The sequence below is a fragment of the Diuraphis noxia genome, unplaced genomic scaffold (genome assembly GCF_037042655.1).
Source record: "Diuraphis noxia isolate RWA-SAM2 unplaced genomic scaffold, SU_Dnox_SAM2 contig0005, whole genome shotgun sequence".
Classification (NCBI taxonomy): domain Eukaryota; kingdom Metazoa; phylum Arthropoda; class Insecta; order Hemiptera; family Aphididae; genus Diuraphis; species Diuraphis noxia.
In genome coordinates, this window is record NW_028301715.1 from 11,603,446 (window position 1) to 11,621,687 (window position 18,242).

Genomic DNA, 18,242 nt, shown 5'->3' on the forward strand with positions numbered 1-18,242 from the left:
AGTATTTGATATATCTTCGTTGCTCCGCTGTGTCCATATTGCTCGTGTACTTCTTTTACCAGTTGGTGAGCCAATTTGTCTGGTATCATCAGTCTGTTTTTTCCGTACCGATCTACGTAGAATAATAATTGTTGGTATACTAAATATGGTGGTTTTGGTTCTGTATTGAGACGTTGTATAATTTTTTTGATTTTCTGATCTTCTTGTTGCAATTGTGGTAGTTGTTGAAGCCTCTGTGTGAGTTCTTTACTGTATTGATCGATTAATAATTGATTTATGAATATTTTCTGGTGGGTTGGTATTTCATTTTCGACCATTTGCGCATAGCGTGTTAATGTATCTGCTCCTATGTTGTCTCTCCCCGCGATGTGTTGTATATTTAAGTTAAATTCCTGCAGCTGTATTGACCATCTCATCAATCGCGCATTTAGGAAACGACATGTGTTCAAAAAGGTTAGTGCTTGGTGGTCAGTTAATAGGTGGGTTACATGCCCTAAAATATAACTTCTATATTTCTTGCACCCAAATACAATAGCTAAGAGTTCCCTTTCCGTAGTGTAGTACTTGCGCTCTGCGTCATTGAGTGTTCTACTGGTGAACCCGATAGTCCGATGTTGTCCATTCTCCTTGATCTGATATAATTCGGCTCCAATGTGCGTGTTTGATGCATCAGTAGTCATAAAGAAGGGTTGTCTAAAGTTTGGATATTCAATAATGATGTCTTCCAGAAAGCATTGCTTTATTTGTTCGAAAGCAGTTTGCTGTTCTTTCTCCCATTGCCATGTATAACCCTTTTTGGTAAGTTGACTGAGTTTTCCTGTTAATTGTGACAGGTCCCTAATATACTTGCGATAAAAATTTATAAAGCCTAAGAAAGCGCGTACTTGCTTTTGATTCTTTGGTGCGGGGAATTCTTGTATTGCCCTGACTTTCTCTGGATCCATACCAATTCCTTCTTCCGATATTATGTGTTCCAAAAATGTTATTTTTTTTTGTAAAAATTGTGACTTATGGATGTTTATTTTGACATTGTGCTCCATAAATTTGTCAAATATTGCTCTCAGGTGCGTAATGTGTTCCTCAAAACTTGTGGATGTAATGTGTATGTCATCTACATATGTTGCTGTAAATTCCAAGATTTCTGGTCCTAGAACTTTGTCTAGGATCTTTTGGAATTCGGCAACTGAGTTCACAAGTCCGAAGGGGAGTACTTTGAAATGATAGTTGCGTCCTCGGTGTAAAAAGGCGGTTACCTCCCTGCTTTCTTTCCGGAGTGGACACTGCCAATAACCTGAAGTCAGGTCTATAGTACTAAGGTACTTGGCTCCACGAAACTTAAGTAATATTTCTTCCATGTTCATTGGACACTCTCTGTCCGGGATTATCCGTTTATTGATCTGTCGAGCATCGAGACACAGTCGAATATCTCCATTTTTCTTTTCAATACCAATTATTGGCGATGACCATGGTGAGTCAGATTTCTCTATTATTCCCAAGTTCAGCATACGTTGAATTTCCTTATCCATCTTGCTTAATTTGGTGATGGGGATCGGATACGGTCGCTGTGCTATTGGTTCACCGGGTTTCACTTTAATCTGACATTCATATTTCCAGATCCGACCCGGATTATCTGAAAACAATTCTTGGTATTCATCTAATAGACTGTTGAAAGTTTCATTTTCCTGTTGACTCATTATTACACTTGTCATTGGTTTCTCAGTCACTTCTATACTAGTAATTCGATCTTCTTTTGATTTGGTTGTCTCCATATCCTCCGAAAAAGGTGTGGTCTGTTGTCCTTTTTGTATTGACCATTGAATCGTTTTATTATTGAAATCTATATGTGCATTGTACTCGTTTAGTACATCTGCTCCAATTATAGCCCGTTCATTCAGGTTTTCCACTTGTATAAAGTTAACAAATATCTGTTTGTCCCCTATTTGACAAAGGCAGAATAACTGTTTCGACACTTTACAGATTTTTTTGCCAACTGCATTGCTTATCTGTACACTATTTATTGGTAGTATAGGTATCTCCTGGTTTACTTTTAATAATCGGTCTGCTAATTCTTTATTGATTACACTGATTGTGGCTCCCGTGTCTATTAATGCTCGTACCGGTTCGCCTTCAATCTTGCATTTTAAATATGGACTTGTAGACACGTTACTCATATTCACATTGTTAATTACATGGTTGGTGTGACTATCGTCACCTGTCCCCTCATTGTTTATCTCCTCTGCATTGACCTGATTGATCGGTCGCCGATCCCTCCATTGTTGATCATTATCTTGCCCTGGATCTCTGCGTTGTCTCGTCTCATTACGGTCTGCTTGGTTTTCACGTATTTGATTATTTCGTGGTACTGCTCGATTATTCCAATTTCGTTGTGGTTCTTCCCTCTGTCGAAATTGATTACTGTTGCTTTCCCTGTTCTGGTTCTGTCGATTACCATAGCCGTCGTTATCTCTTGTTTCGGGTCGTCGATGTTCCTCGGTCCCCAATATTTTCATAGCATTTAATATGTTGCATTCCGGCAACGATATCAATATTGCCCTCAGATAACCTGGATAGTGGCTGGCTATATTATTAACAATTTCTGTTTCAGTTAGTCTTGGTACTTCCAGATGCCTAAGTTTGGTGGCCCAGTATGCAAAGTGCTCTCTGTAATTTGTTTCTGGTTGCACTTGCCTTGTGCTAAGACATTGGCTCCAAAGCTGCATTTGTATGTCTCGTGACCAATATTCTTCTTTAAACGTATTTTGAAAATCTTTATAATTACTAATTTGGAACCTTACAGTTGCAAACCAGTTGCTTGCGTTTGCCCTTAGGCAATCACCGGCAATAATTAATTTTTCATCTATATTAACAATTTGTTTTACTGCAAAATACTCATCAAGTCGGTTTAAAAAATCAATAGGATGTGTATCTCTGCGATTCCCGTAAAATAGTGGTTTTGTAATGTCCACTGTTGTTCCTCGGTATATTTCTCCTCTCTGGCTGTCTGTATTTCTTTGTTGGTCATCTCCGAGATTTCTAAACGTGGTTATATACCTTCTTTCCATTTCTTCAATTTTTGTATTATATTTTTCTTCCCACTTCTTTTCCAATCTTCGCATTTCTTCTTTATGTTTCTCTTCTTCTTCTCGTAATTTATCTTCAATTTTTTTATTCTGCTTCTTTAGATTTTCTACCTCTTCTTTATGTGTTTCTTCGTTTTCTTGTATTTTATTTTCAATTTTTCTAAATTGCTTTTTCCATCGGTTCTCCATTTCCATCATTCTTTCTTCCCATTCTTCTTCCACATTTTTCTTCTTTGGACCCATATTGATGTAGTATTTATATGTATATATAAATAAATAAACTACATTAAGGATGTAGATTTACACTTCTCAAGAGCGCGAGTTCTTATTTTCGTGGTCGTGCGATTCGAGCCCCACGTTGGGCGCCAATTTGTAATAGGTAGATTTTATACGCTGATGGTTATCTACGGTTCTTACAAAAAATTCAGAAATTGTTCTTTAATAATTGTAATATTTTTTTATTTCGAACAATATTAAATTATATAATTTAATAACAACATTAATATTATTTGATCATTAATAAATATATAATTACTGTAAAAAAAAATACAATAGAATTCACATCTGCGGTGGGCGCGTAATACAATATATAATAGTCGGCCGAGTAACAATAAATACGACGCGTTCACGTAAAATACAAATATGAGTGAGACGCGTAAGATGAAAATACTTAGTGTTCGCGTAGAATATAATATAAATATGAGTTGTACGCGTAGTATGAATATACTTAGTGTTCGCGTAGAATATAATATAAATATGAGTTGTACGTGTAGTATGAATATACTTAGTGTTCGCGTAGAATATAATATAAATATGAGTTGTACGCGTAGAATGAAAATAAACAATAATCGGCCGCGTGACAATGAATACAACGCGGTCGGGTAAAATATAGATATGAGTTGAACGCGTAATACAATCTATAACGATATTACGTACTGCACGACAGTGTCTTATCAAGAATAAACGAAATGTTATGACATACACATCTATGTTATAATTATTACTCACATTCCCACCAAGAACATTATATTAATGACTTACGGTTATATTGTATCAGTTGATCTCCACGAAGTCTTTCTTCAATGGTACACCTGTGTGGAATTGATGATGCACTGATCTCGTCCGAAGTTAACACAAATAACGGTGGCCGTATACACGACGGCGTGTGCAGCGGCGGCGCTGTTCTAGCCTGCCGAATTATCGGCGGCCGAGAACTCGCTAACACTCGCGGCGGCGGTGCGGTCTTAGCCTACCTATTACAGGTGGCCGAAGACAACACAAACGAAAGGGAAACGGCGGAAGTATGTGCGACGGCGTGTGCAGCGGCGGCGCTGTTCTAGCCTGCCGAATTATCGGCGGCCGAGAACTCGCTAACACTTGCGGCGGCGGTGCGGTCTTAGCCTACCTATTACAGGTGGCCGAAGACAACACAAACGAAGGAGAAACGAAGGCACTATCACTACACAACGACACTATTTACTACCCGACGAAACTATTTATGACTGCACTATTCTTCCAGACTCACTACTTTACTCTATAGACATAGTCCGAATGTCAGATCGCCTTCTAGCCTTCCTATTACCGGTGGCCGAGAAAACGATCCGACACTAGCCAGTTATCTAAGAGGCCGAGTAGTCGGTAAATGAAAAATGACACTTTTGCTATTGCGCTTCGCTGGTTATATCGACTTCTACAGTATCTGGTCCGGGGTAGAAGTTGGGGCTAGAATATATACTAACGGTCGTAGGTACCGGCTTATTGTATGTTACGGATCGACGGTCTACGCTCTCTGTCGGCCGTGGTAGCGGTACGTAGAGCGATATTTACACTGTTGTTTCCACTTTGCCACTTGATGGCGCGTTGTGAGTTTTGTACTCGTTACAAACTTGAATGTCAGAAAAAAAGTTTCCAAAATTAGAACATTCTATATGCTTCACAGTCGTGAACATTGTATTTTGTGCAAATAGCTAAAAATTAAGTAGGTATACCTATCACAGGTTACATGAAATGATTTTCAAGGAACAAAAAAAAATTTGAAATATTATACATTAGGGAAATAAATGAAAAAAAATGTGAAGGAAAGCCCCGGCGCCCACAGGCAAATGATTTTCAAGGAACAAAAAAAAATTTGAAATATTATACATTAGGGAAATAAATGAAAAAAAAATGTGAAGGAAAGCCCCGGCGCCCGCAGGCAAATGATTTTCAAGGAACAAAAAAAAATTTTAAATATTTAACATTAGGGAAATAAATGAAAAAAAAATGTGAAGGAAAACCCCGGCGCCCGCAGGCAAATGAATTTCAGGGAGCATAAACAAAAATTGAAAATTATGTATTGGAGAAACAAATGAAAAAAATATGTGAAGGAAAACCCCGGCGCCCGCAGGCAAATGAATTTCAGGGAGCATAAACAAAAATTGAAAATTATGTATTGGAGAAACAAATGAAAAAAATATGTGAAAAAAAACCCAGGCACCCGCAGGCAAATGATTTTCACGGAACAAAAAAAAATTTGAAATATTATACATTAGGGAAATAAATGAAAAAAAAATGTGAAGGAAAGCCCCGGCGCCCGCAGGCAAATGATTTTCAAGGAACAAAAAAAAATTTGAAATATTATACATTAGGGAAATAAATGAAAAAAAAATGTGAAGGAAAGCCCCGGCGCCCGCAGGCAAATTAATTGAAAGGAACAAAAAAAATTTTGAAAAATTATACATTAGGGAAACAAATTAAAGAAAAATGTGAAGGAAAACCCCGGCGCCCGCAGGCAAATGATTTTCAAGGAACAAAAAAAATTTTGAAAATTATGTATTGGAGAAACAAATGAAAAAAATATGTGAAAAAAAACCCAGGCACCCGCAGGCAAATGATTTTCACGGAACAAAAAAAAATTTGAAATATTATACATTAGGGAAATAAATGAAAAAAAAATGTGAAGGAAAGCCCCGGCGCCCGCAGGCAAATGATTTTCAAGGAACAAAAAAAATTTTGAAAAATTATACATTAGGGAAACAAATTAAAGAAAAATGTGAAGGAAAGCCCCGGCGCCCGCAGGCAAATTAATTGAAAGGAACAAAAAAAATTTTGAAAAATTATACATTAGGGAAACAAATTAAAGAAAAATGTGAAGGAAAGCCCCGGCTCCCGCAGGCAAATGATTTTCAAGGAACAAAAAAAATTTTGAAAAATTATACATTAGGGAAATAAATGAAAAAAAATGTGAAGGAAAGCCCCGGCGCCCACAGGCAAATGATTTTCAAGGAACAAAAAAAAATTTTGAAAATTATACATTAGGGAAATAAATGAAAAAAAAATGTGAAGGAAAGCCCCGGCGCCCGAAGGCAAATTAATTGAAAGGAACAAAAAAAATTTTTAAAAATTATACATTAGGGAAATAAATGAAAAAAAAATGTGAAGGAAAGCCCCGGCGCCCGCAGGCAAATGAATTTCAGGGAGCATAAAAAATTGAAAATTATGTATTGGAGAAACAAATGAAAAAAAAATGTGAAGGAAAGCCCAGGCGCCCGCAGGCAAATGAATTTCAGGGAGCAAAAACAAAACTTGAAAAATATCTATTAGGGAAACAAATTAAAGAAAAATGTGAAGGAAAGCCCCGGCTCCCGCAGGCAAATGATTTTCAAGGAACAAAAAAAAATTTTGAAAAATTATACATTAGGGAAATAAATGAAAAAAAAATGTGAAGGAAAGCCCCGGCGCCCGCAGCCAAATTAATTGAAAGGAACAAAAAAAATTTTGAAAAGTTATACATTAGGGAAACATATAAACAAAAAAAATGTGAAGGAAAGCCCCGGCGCCCGCAGGCAAATGAATTTCAGGGAGCATAAACAAAAATTGAAAATTATGTATTGGGGAAACAAATGAAAAAAAAAAGTGAAGGAAAGCCCAGGCGCCCGCAGGCAAATGAATTTCAGGGAGCAAAAACAAAAATTGAAAAATATCTATTAGGGAAACAAATGAAAAAAAAAATGTGAAAGAAAACCCTGGCGCCCGCAGGCAAATGAATTTAAAGGAACAAAAGCCAATTTTGAGTTACATATCAAATTGTACTCTTTTAATGAATAAAATATGATCGAGAGGACTCATTATTTATTATATGATTCACAGTATTTAGATTTTTTGATAAACTGGTATAACACTATAACATGGCTTTAAAACCATGTTAAAAATTATTCTAATAGTAATTTATATTTAATAATAAACTAATAAATATCAAATTTTAATTTAAAAATTAAATAATTGCAAAAAAAAAAACAATTTACAATTCCTCGGCAATATTTAAATATTTTCTTTCATTGTTATGTTTACAATGTCTAATACCATAATAGTTAGTAGGAAAAGATCATTGCAAAAGTCACGACCCGTGATGATAGATTACTAACATCACCATAGCTTCAACTAACCATAGTCTCTCTATAGGTACCTAACCTAACCTTCTTATGACTTACTTATAACCATCTGCTTGTCACGCGGGGAAGGCAGTGCCGTAGCCAGGGTTAGGATTTGGAATGGGGAATAGTGTATACAGTACTATACACTCAACATCCCCCGTGGAAGGCTGACTACGCCACTGGGTTTATTAAGTATCAAACTTATTGATTGTAGAAAAAAATATGGGTAACGCGTGACAAATGGATGGATAAATAGGACACTTCAAATAAAATGATCCTTAGTTGGTTTCCGATTTAAGTGTTTACTTATCAATTTGATTTCTTGATTGTTGACCTCTTAGGAATACCTCTAATTATTAAGATATCGGTCCACTTGATGTATTTTTCACCCAACCAGATTTTTAGGATTTCAGTGCTACTGCCTCTTAGATAATACATTTTGGAATAAGCCATGCCCATCTTTTTTGTGTATATAATTGTATACACATATTTAAAGCCTTAAAGGACGAGTGTCTGACCATGATAAGTACATACATGAAGAAAACTGTCTGGATTTAAGCAACGGTATGTGATCTAATCAAATACTGAGATCTAAACTTGAAAGTATGATTGGATATACATTTTAGAAGTAATAACTAATAAGTATTAAATTAATGATTAATTTAAATGCCTCCGTCTCACAAGTTCTATTGAAGAAAATAAACCTATTTTTTTATTATTATCTTAGCTTCGGCAACTGAGGCCATTAGCTGTAAGTTGGTTAGTACTATTGGGTTTTGGACTGTTGGTTTTTGAAACTCTTGTGTGTTAGACACAATTTTTAATGGGCACCCGTAGGTTTTTGCCATGCCCGGATAAGGGATAGCGGCCTCTCTCTCTCTCTAATTAACCTATTATTATTATTAAAAACTGATGAATTTATTGATAACTGCAGCTGAACATAAATTATTAATTTTTCGTACTTGTAAAAATAACAAAATACTTAGATAGGTTATACGTCCTCATTAAAGCTAAACAACTTTTAAATATAACTATATAAATGGATTACTATCTAATTTCTGCCCCCTTACAACATTAAAATTATATTTATTATACTTTTCCGGCCCCAGAAATGTTATTAGTCATCATGATTTTTTTATTTTATTTTTATATGATACTTAGAAAAATGATCCTTCACACCAGAAATTGAATATTACTAATTCAAATATTTTTTTAGTTAAATAACCTATAATTTTTTTTCCAAACAAACTCTCTCTACAATAAAATATGTTGTTTATAATATTGACGTGTTATAATTGAGCTAGTAGTCTTTACGTCACAATGTTTGTATAGTGCATACTTTTATGATATATTGATGTATTATGTGAAAAAGATTAACTGTTTAAAATAAAATGTTATGATATGAAATATCTCAATTTACATACTTATTGATAATAATTATCATTGAAAAATGTTACTATGAACTATAATATCTCAATGATACAGACAATGTACAATTGTATTCATATTATTTGTAGTATTGCATACTACACTTTTTTTTAACAAGATCATTAGCAACTATGGCCATATTATTACGTGTTAGTTTAGAAACACGTGAGCACGTGGGGCAAGGATTCGTCACTAAGAACCCAGGTGGTCACGCATCCGGGAGCTAGTGACGCCAGGCGATGTTTAACCACGGCAAACAACCGCGCCACACCAAGCCCCAAAATACACGTTTTACATTTTTTGTGTATCCATCTATTTTATTCTAAATAGAAATGTTATTTTTGGTATTCTTACATAAGTATCGACTATTATGTGCTCATACCAGACCAGAGGCAAATTTCAACAATATTACTGCAATACATGTAAAAGGGATAAAAGGGACCAGGATTCGTCACTAAGAATCCGGGTGGTTGCCCATCCGGGAGCTAGCGACGCCGGCCGACGCGGACCTCAGAACAAGTGACTGCGGCCAACCACCGTACCACACCAGGCCTCAAAATTACATTTTAAACATAATATAGAAGACAAAGAGTACTTATACGTCTATTTTTCATCAAATTCAAGCATGTTTTTGTCTCGATTTTTGTTTATTTAGATAATAATTACAATAGGTATGTCACTTAAAATATTAATTAAGTACTAAATGTATTTACGAGACAACGACAATTTTTAAAAAAGTTGTCTAAAATCTTAACTTTAACATATCAATATTAGTTTATTCAAAAAAGTATACGACTAAAACTAGTATACGAATAGTTTCAAATACTCGACAAAAATTAAATATTTGAAAATGAGACTGTATTTCTCAAAACAAAAAAAATTATTTATAGCCAAATTGTATTTTCCCCAGTATTAGAAATTTATATTAATTTATAAAACTATTAGTAGAAGTTTAATCTTGTTATGTAATTCTTATAATTCTTATTATTCTTAACCCCATTCAAAAGTTGTTTTTCTTTTATTTAGACAAATTAATATTATACATTTTTATTTGACATCTTTTTGTGTCTATATTATAATATGCCAAGTATTCTAGAATATTATCATTCATTTAAGTTAAATAATGTGTTGAGTTTAATTTATTCGTTTCTAATATCTCTTAACTTTTAATTTTACAGTGTGATCACGATATTAGGTATTGAAATGGGGTTTTCAGGAGTTGATAGGGAATACTCAGACATATTTTTAGGTCTCTCGGTATGCGCATGCTCAATGCAACTTACTTTTTTTAGATAGCAACCCACATTTTTTTCTGCAGATTCGGGTAAAGTGTTTTTTTTAAACATTTCTAGTTTAAAAAGTGTTTTTCTATTCAAAACTGGCCAAATTAGAGTAAGTCAACATTTGGATTGATACATAATTCGTGCAAAAAAAATAAAAAATATAATGTATTAAATAAATGTATTGTATGAATTGTTTTAAATTTTCACCATCATGTTCTAAACATGATTCCACTTGTCTCGAAAATTCAGTCAAATTTGCCGTCTTGATTTGGTCTCACCTAAAATATCACATGCTCCAATATTTTGTTTTTTAAGTCCTGATATTTATAGGTGAAGATCTGCATAAACCGTGGTTTTCAAATTTCCCCATAAAAAAAAAACCAATAGCGTTAAATCTAGACATGTGATATTTTATGTGAGGACCAAATCATGGCGGCAACTTCGACTGAATTTTTGAGACAACTGGAATTATGTTTAGAACATGATGGCGAAAATTTCGAACAATTCATACGATAATTTTATTTAATACATTTTATTTTTTATTATAATATTAATATTACTATTATTAATACAGTTGATGAAATATCATATACTGAAAATAATATTTTATTATTCAGACTTATTTTATTATTTTCATTGATCATAAATGAAAATATCATTAAACACGAATTATGCATTAATCTAAATTTTGACCTACTCTAACTTGGCCAGTTTTAAAAATAGAAAAAAACTTTTTTTTACAATAAATGTTTAAAAAAAATACTTAACCTGAATCTACAGAAAAAAAATTGGGTTGCCATTAAAAAAAAAGTATTGTATTGCACATGCGCGTACCGAGAGCTAAAATTTTTAATTAGTCAGAAAATATGTATTTAAAAACTCCCTATCACCTCCCGAAAACCCCCTTTCAATACAAAGTCACTCAGCTGAGATATTCAGCGATACCTAATATCGTGATCAAACTATATATCCTACATATATATTAAATATTTACTGCAAAAAATGTGTTTTTAATAAAAAAAATATATTTTTATACATATATAGACATTTTTAAAGATATATTATATGGAGAAGTTAAAACTCAAATTTTACCAAAAGTTATTAAATTTTTCCAATATTTTTATAGAGATCGGGGCTTTACAGTACGATATAATGTATTTTGATAAAGTGCACTTTATTAATTGACAAACTATTGCATGTATGTACATTTTTGGAAGACAACTGTCATTATTTAGGATTTAGATACAATATAGCGTAATATACTACATTATATTGACTAATTTTTACTTATGAACACTCACTTCTAAACAGCCATTATTGATTAGAAAGTTTCTAACTACTTTTTTAACAATAATTACTTTAAATGCACTGTAGATTGTTCTTAGTTGAGAAAATAAATAATATTATTACTTTTAGAACATGGCTTATTATGATATTATATATCTTTAATTATTACTAAAGCAAGAACTTTTTATATATTTGCATATTTACTTTTTTCTAAGCTTTATTGTATGCTTAGTTAATAGACAGCATATTTTAGAACGTATATTGTGATTATATTCTAAATATTTTTAGTGCATATTTTTATAGTTTATCAACAATCAAGATATAGGTAATCAAGGTATAATAATATAGTATATTAAATATGAACGAAGAACGAAATTAGTACAGGCTGTTAAATTGTTTTATACATATATGCATATGATAAACATATAAAAAATTGAATTATTAATGTTTAGTGTAATGAAGGAACATAATTTTATTTTAGGGCATATAAATCTGCTTAAATTTAATGAAATTTTAGTGCAAAAAAGTCCTCACTCTACAGTTATTACTTAATACTTTTATTCCTAATAAAAACTACTTTCAAGGATATTATTTTAATCACAGTTTATTTTCAGTCTTGTAAAATAATTAAATAGAAGTAATCAAATACTTTTTAAATTTATAAGTCCTTGATAGCTAAAATATTAAGTATTTTTATAATTTTTTATTATTTTAATGTTTTCAATTTTTTTTTTTTAGATTTTTTTTTTACACAAAAAAACTATTATAATGTTTAGTAACATTGTAAATATAAATTAAATGTATTGTTATAAAGATTTAAATAAAATATTAATTTGATTTATCAAATATTTTAACAAAATATATAGCGATCAAAATCATACTTCTTACTTAGTCACATTTCGTATTACATCAGATATCCCAATAACCCTTATATAGTTATATAATTTTAACATATCGCTGTACTTAAATACTTTAAAAATTATCTTTTACTAGACTGTAATAATATAAACAATCAACAATCAACAGTTTTTTTAACTTCATTAACACTTGAGAGCATGTCAGTGTTTTATTTTCTCTCTGTCTAACCCACGCACAACATAGTAAATTTTACATTCACATCAATGATTAAAATCGTAATAATTTCTAAAATTTGAATTAAATGACCTCTTTTAAAATTTAAGGATTAGATTATAATCTAGAGCATCTCCGAGGTTTTTTATAAAAAAAGCTTATGAGTTGCTTTAGATCATATAATCTTACTTTTCATTTCACTCTAATTTTAGAAATTATTTAGATTATAACCATAATTGTGAACAAAAAATCACTATATTGCACGTAGGTCGGAGAGATAAAAATGCACTAACATTCTCCCGAAAACCAACCTTCTCTTTTTATTCTATCCCATAAGTCTAAGGTTGTAAACCTATGAACTATTGGTAGTTTTAACTAAAGAGTCGAGTGACCTTTGCAATTCAAGATCCTTTCCTACATATTCGACATTGTTAACATAACTATTCTACCTATTCACACTTCCTATCCCCCTACTCTCACTATTTCTCTCTCTAAGCTCTCACTACCTCTCTCTTATACACTCCCTCTTTCTCTAAGCTCTCACTCTCTCTCTCTCTCTCTCTCTCTCTCTCTCTCTCTCTCTCTCTCTCTCTCTCTCTCTCTCTCTCTCTCTCTCTCTCTCTCTCTCTCTCTCTCTCTCTCTGTCTCTCTGTCTCTCTGTCTCTCTGTCTCTCTCTCTCTCTCTCTCTCTTTCTCTCTCTGTCTCTCTGTCTCTCTCTCTCTGTCTCTCTCTCTGTCTCTCTCTCTCTCTCTCTAGTACCTACAGGTCATCGTACCTGATAATCGATGAAAATATTTAAATATCACTGATGGAATATTACTACCTGACCAAATTCCAAATTTTTATCATGACTTTATTGATAACCAGAATAATGTTATACCAGTGGTTACAATACAAATAATTGAAAAATAGATGATAATGTATCCCCCGATCAATTAACAATATAAAAGGAAACCTACTAAAAAATACAAAAATAACTACTTACCCCATATCTGAATCATAATCTTCTATAAAACTTAGTCTTGAAAACACTGCATCAAACACATTTGAAAATACAACTGAATATAATATTTTATTCTTAGTTGGCAAACTTTCACTGACAAATACCATTTCTGAAATTACATACACTCAGTAAAATATTAAACAATATTTTATGACCTATGCGTTTTTATCCAGTTATATGTCTAAAATATTTCATTTAATTTTTATCTTGCCTACTATAGTTATTATGTATTAATTTATGTTTTAAATATTTTATTTGAGACGGGGTGGTCACTAACTAGGACTCGGGACTCAAGATAAGCATTTACCACTCGATGAACTTTTATTTTAGTTGTATACAAGATTATAAGACCTCATAATTGAGATATTAAGTGAACAATAAATGATATAATATATAATTATAATATACTTAATATTACAATAAAATATATGTAATACTAAATTAATAGTTTTTAAATACAAGATTCTGAGTAGTGCGATGAATGTATTGATTTTAAATTGAAGTGTGTGTGTCTGTGTACACGATAAGTTTTCGAAATAATGCTTCAATTTAACTTCAGTAGCTTTTACGGTGGAAAGTGAATCTATAGTTGGTACATTGAGAATGTCGAATTTTTTAATTTCCAGTATTTTTCAAAAGTGCCGGGAAAGATTCGTAATATTTAACAGGTTTTCATTATACATGTTCGACTCGTAACACGTTCCCAAGTTTTTCCATTTTAACTCTTACTTTGAAACAGTGTATTTCTACCATTTCTACAATTTCTTTATAGGTAATAAATACTATTCGACTATCCCATTACACTTGCAACCTACTAAGCAATAGAGTGACATCTACTTACCCGCTTTTTTTTACAACTTACTCGTATACCGTTGGATTTGAAAAAAAATACTAGTTATAAAACGAAATTCTATCTTATATGAGTTATGACTTATGACTTATCAGTTATAAAATGTTTCTAAATTAAGCCAAAATGTCTATTTCAAGAACCTTCCTAGGTAGTTTATAATAATTATTATTCTACACCCTAGAACGACCGGAAAAACTTATAGGGCGTTATAATTATTCGATCTTGTATATCTTATACCATTTCAGGAATAAAATATGCATCTACGACATTTGGGTAGCATATTTTTCGTGACAATAAATGTTTATTTAGACTAAAATAAAAATCTAACTCGCAAAACAATAATACATGTCATTATCTTAAGTTTTTCTGATAGAAAAATGTATGAAACACAAAGTTTTAATCGAGCGTGGGGGCACAAAAAGAACAAAAAGTATTTTTATTTAATTTTATATACTATGTAAATTTTGTTTTATATGTTACTGATACATTTTATACGAGACACCTTTAATGGATTTGTCGACTTTATTTTAACCCCTAAATCCACCACTAAAAATATGTAAGTCCCAAAATAATAGGTCATCAGACTTACGCATAAATCGACTCTTCGGGTTAAATATAATAGCTGAGGAAAGTTAAAATGCCATCTCCAGGAACTGCTCTTCTCTTCTTTTGTCTCCATCTGATTTCATCTGTTTTCATCTCACTCTGAACTAAAAGTATCGAATTATTTTACAAAAATAACTTAAGCAGAATGAAATATGAAATAAAAATAATAATATGAAATTGTGAATCGTCTCCGGTAAATGCCGATTGACGACGGTTGACGTTTACCACAGATGATAGGTACTATAATATATCAACGATTACCTTATATTATATTACGTCAATAAGATAGATCCAAAGATATATTTTATTATACAACTTTGAAATCAAAGAGATCTGTATTTACAATTTGTTCATTGTAGTATTGTACTCGTAATAATGAAAACATGTGATAAAACAATTACCAAAATTTATAATTTTTAATTTAAATTATATAACAATACACCCATACAGTATTATCTTATTTATTTTATTTGATTATTGATTGAAATTGTATTAAGATATTAGAAGCCACTCGCATATCTATTTAACTTCAACTTTTTTTTATGAATTATTAAATATAAATATTATTATAAATAAATGTATGACACGGCCTCATATGCATCACTGCTTCCCAAGCAGGTAGTGCAAGTTGATATTATAAAGGTACATCAAATTTACCGTAAATGTACGGTAATGTAAAATGTAATAATTTTATTTGTAGGCGATAATCCGATGACTATTAGTTAATTTAACATACCTACAATACTCAACTACTGTATACAACTAATACATATAAGGTATACCTAACTAAATTACTAATAAGAAAATTAAATGACTTATTGTAACACATATAGGTGCAATATACTTAGATATAGAGGTTGAAATATTCTCCTTTCAAAATCTTTTTAATTAGAGGGTTAGCAAATAATTTATTACCATCAAACGGCCGAACTTCAAGCAGTTTTTAAATTCTATTGTATATTTTGTATGTAACATTATTTTTATTTAAGGTTTGGTTTATTGATTTCTGTTACATTTTTTGAACCATACAAATGATTCTTTTTTTATTTATCTGCTTGTCCCATGTTGTACCGAATTTTGACAACATGGGACATTTATGTTTTTCTTATCTAATTTATATTTTACTTAAACCAACTTGGAAATTTGGATAACAATTTAAAAAAAAATACTAGACAATTTTCTGAATTTAACAAATATATTTTGTACCTTGTGAGTAAAACATATTTATCATTTTTGTGTAAAACGTCTCATTCAATGAGTAGATGGCCTAAGTCTTTAGACCTTTTCAAACTACAGATATCAGACATAAAATGAATTAATAAAAATAGGTGATTAGTAATTACTTACGTTTAAAGTTCGATGCAACAACACTACCAAAGTGATTTTAGACATTGTTTAGATAACAACAGAATATATTTTGCATCGCATTAATTAATTGTTAAGAGACCGTTACGGAGTTAAAACTAAAAGATAATATTTTTGCCCCAAGTTGGCCCGTTTGGTGGTATTAAACGCATCCATTACGGTCTACTCATTGACAAAGCGTACACTGAGAAAATACTGATTTAAAGCAGAGCGACTTTCCCGGCCTTACAACACAAAAGATCTGAATCGGTTAAAATACTTTTCAGAAAACAAAAACGATAACGTAACAGACTGCTATTATTAACTACTAGGCACGTCTAATTAACGCCAACTAATACCAACTTGACTGACAATAAATATTTATTTTACCAAAACAGTGGAAGGAAAAAACTCACCTAGGTGTACGTAAATATTTATTCTTCTGGTGAAACACGTTCTCTACGAATGCATAATAATATATTGTCTTGTACCTACTCTTGTGTCAGAACGGTGCATTTCCGACAAGAGAAATGCAGTAGTGCAAACGTGCAGTACACGTCTTCATTTACCATCTGGAAGTTTTGAGATTGACGACATTAAATATGAAAATGCCTAGGTATAGCTTAATGATCAAAACGATAACGAAATATGCGAGTACACACCACGCAATATTTGAATCGCTGTTCGTCTCGGACTATTGTTGTTCGCCATAGATTATTTATAAACTAACCGATGGATAATTTCGCATTCTTTTTAAAAACTATATTATATAGTCTATATAGGTATATAATGGTCACCACACACTATGGCGGTAAAATTGTTTTGTATTGGCGGTACCGGTAAAATGTGTCCGACTTAATTTTGCCGCCACCACTGCAATGCGTGGGCGACCCTCAACATTTATATTTTAGTTTTACTTGACGCAAACCCGGGAAATTGAATATTTAAATGTAAAATAATTAATAGGTAGATAGGTAGGTAACGATTTGCTACTCGACGACCACACACACAGTGACGTATCTAGAATTTTTTTTTTGGGTGGGAAGTTTACAACCTCATAATCCCCCTCCCCTGGATATGCCACTGACCAGTGACCAGAGTACCACACATGTTTATTATATAATTAATTTATAGGTTTAAGAGTACATCACCGCCAACTTTTCGATTTCTTTAATAATCTATACTGAAAACAACTAGGTAACATAACATTTTTAGATATTATCAACTAAGGGACTAAAACACCCCAAAAAATTAATAATCTGATAAACTAATATTTTACTTTCGAAATATGAGCTCTATCTAGACCATTAGCTTTTAGAATAGTTTAAATAGTTTGATGGAATCATTAATTGGACAGGAGGTGGTAAAGCCTTAAGATATAAATCTAAAATGTCCTAAATATCATCTGTAGATGATAGAGGTAACAATGATGTTGGATTTAAAATTAAATTAAACTAATATTCAAGTTCTAACATTGAATTAAAATCTGTTGAACAATTTTTTATTGAATTTACTTATTTATCATATCATCTAACACCAGGGTTCCTGCATAACACCTATGAACTTCATAACAGGCCATTTCCAATAACTACTTTCATTCTAATGTCCCAAAATTTTTCACAATTAGAAATCCAATTTTAGTGCTATTGTTATCCTATATCTCAAATGTATCAATTAATACTCATGCTTTCCCCCCCTAAAGAATGTCTAGACTAACAGAAAAGTAAATATTAATTTTATAAATTGTTTTTATTAAGTTTGACACACATATTAAAAGGACAATATCCGCCACTGATTATAATATAATATTATTAATAAGTAATAACACTCTTAGAACATCAATCTCATATTAACAAATAATTTAAAAGGCGATAACA

The 18,242-nt window shown here is 31.9% G+C and overlaps 1 protein-coding gene and 1 long non-coding RNA gene across 3 annotated transcripts in view; one reads left to right on the top strand and one right to left on the bottom strand.

The window, feature by feature from the left end:
- LOC107165644 (uncharacterized) overlaps positions 1–18,242 on the top strand; it is a 42,852-nt gene that overhangs the window by 23,274 nt on the left and 1,336 nt on the right. The gene's annotated exons all lie outside the window — the stretch shown is intronic.
- On the bottom strand, positions 3,597–17,058 carry LOC149054901 (uncharacterized). Of its 2 annotated transcripts, none has more exons than XR_016192190.1 (4): positions 16,782–17,058; positions 15,005–15,125; positions 13,548–13,674; positions 3,597–4,965 (listed from the first exon to the last, which is right to left on the bottom strand). It is a non-coding gene; the product is annotated as an uncharacterized LOC149054901 (long non-coding RNA). The 2 variants fall into 2 exon arrangements; XR_016192189.1 differs by lacking the exon at positions 16,782–17,058 and adding an exon at positions 16,369–16,737.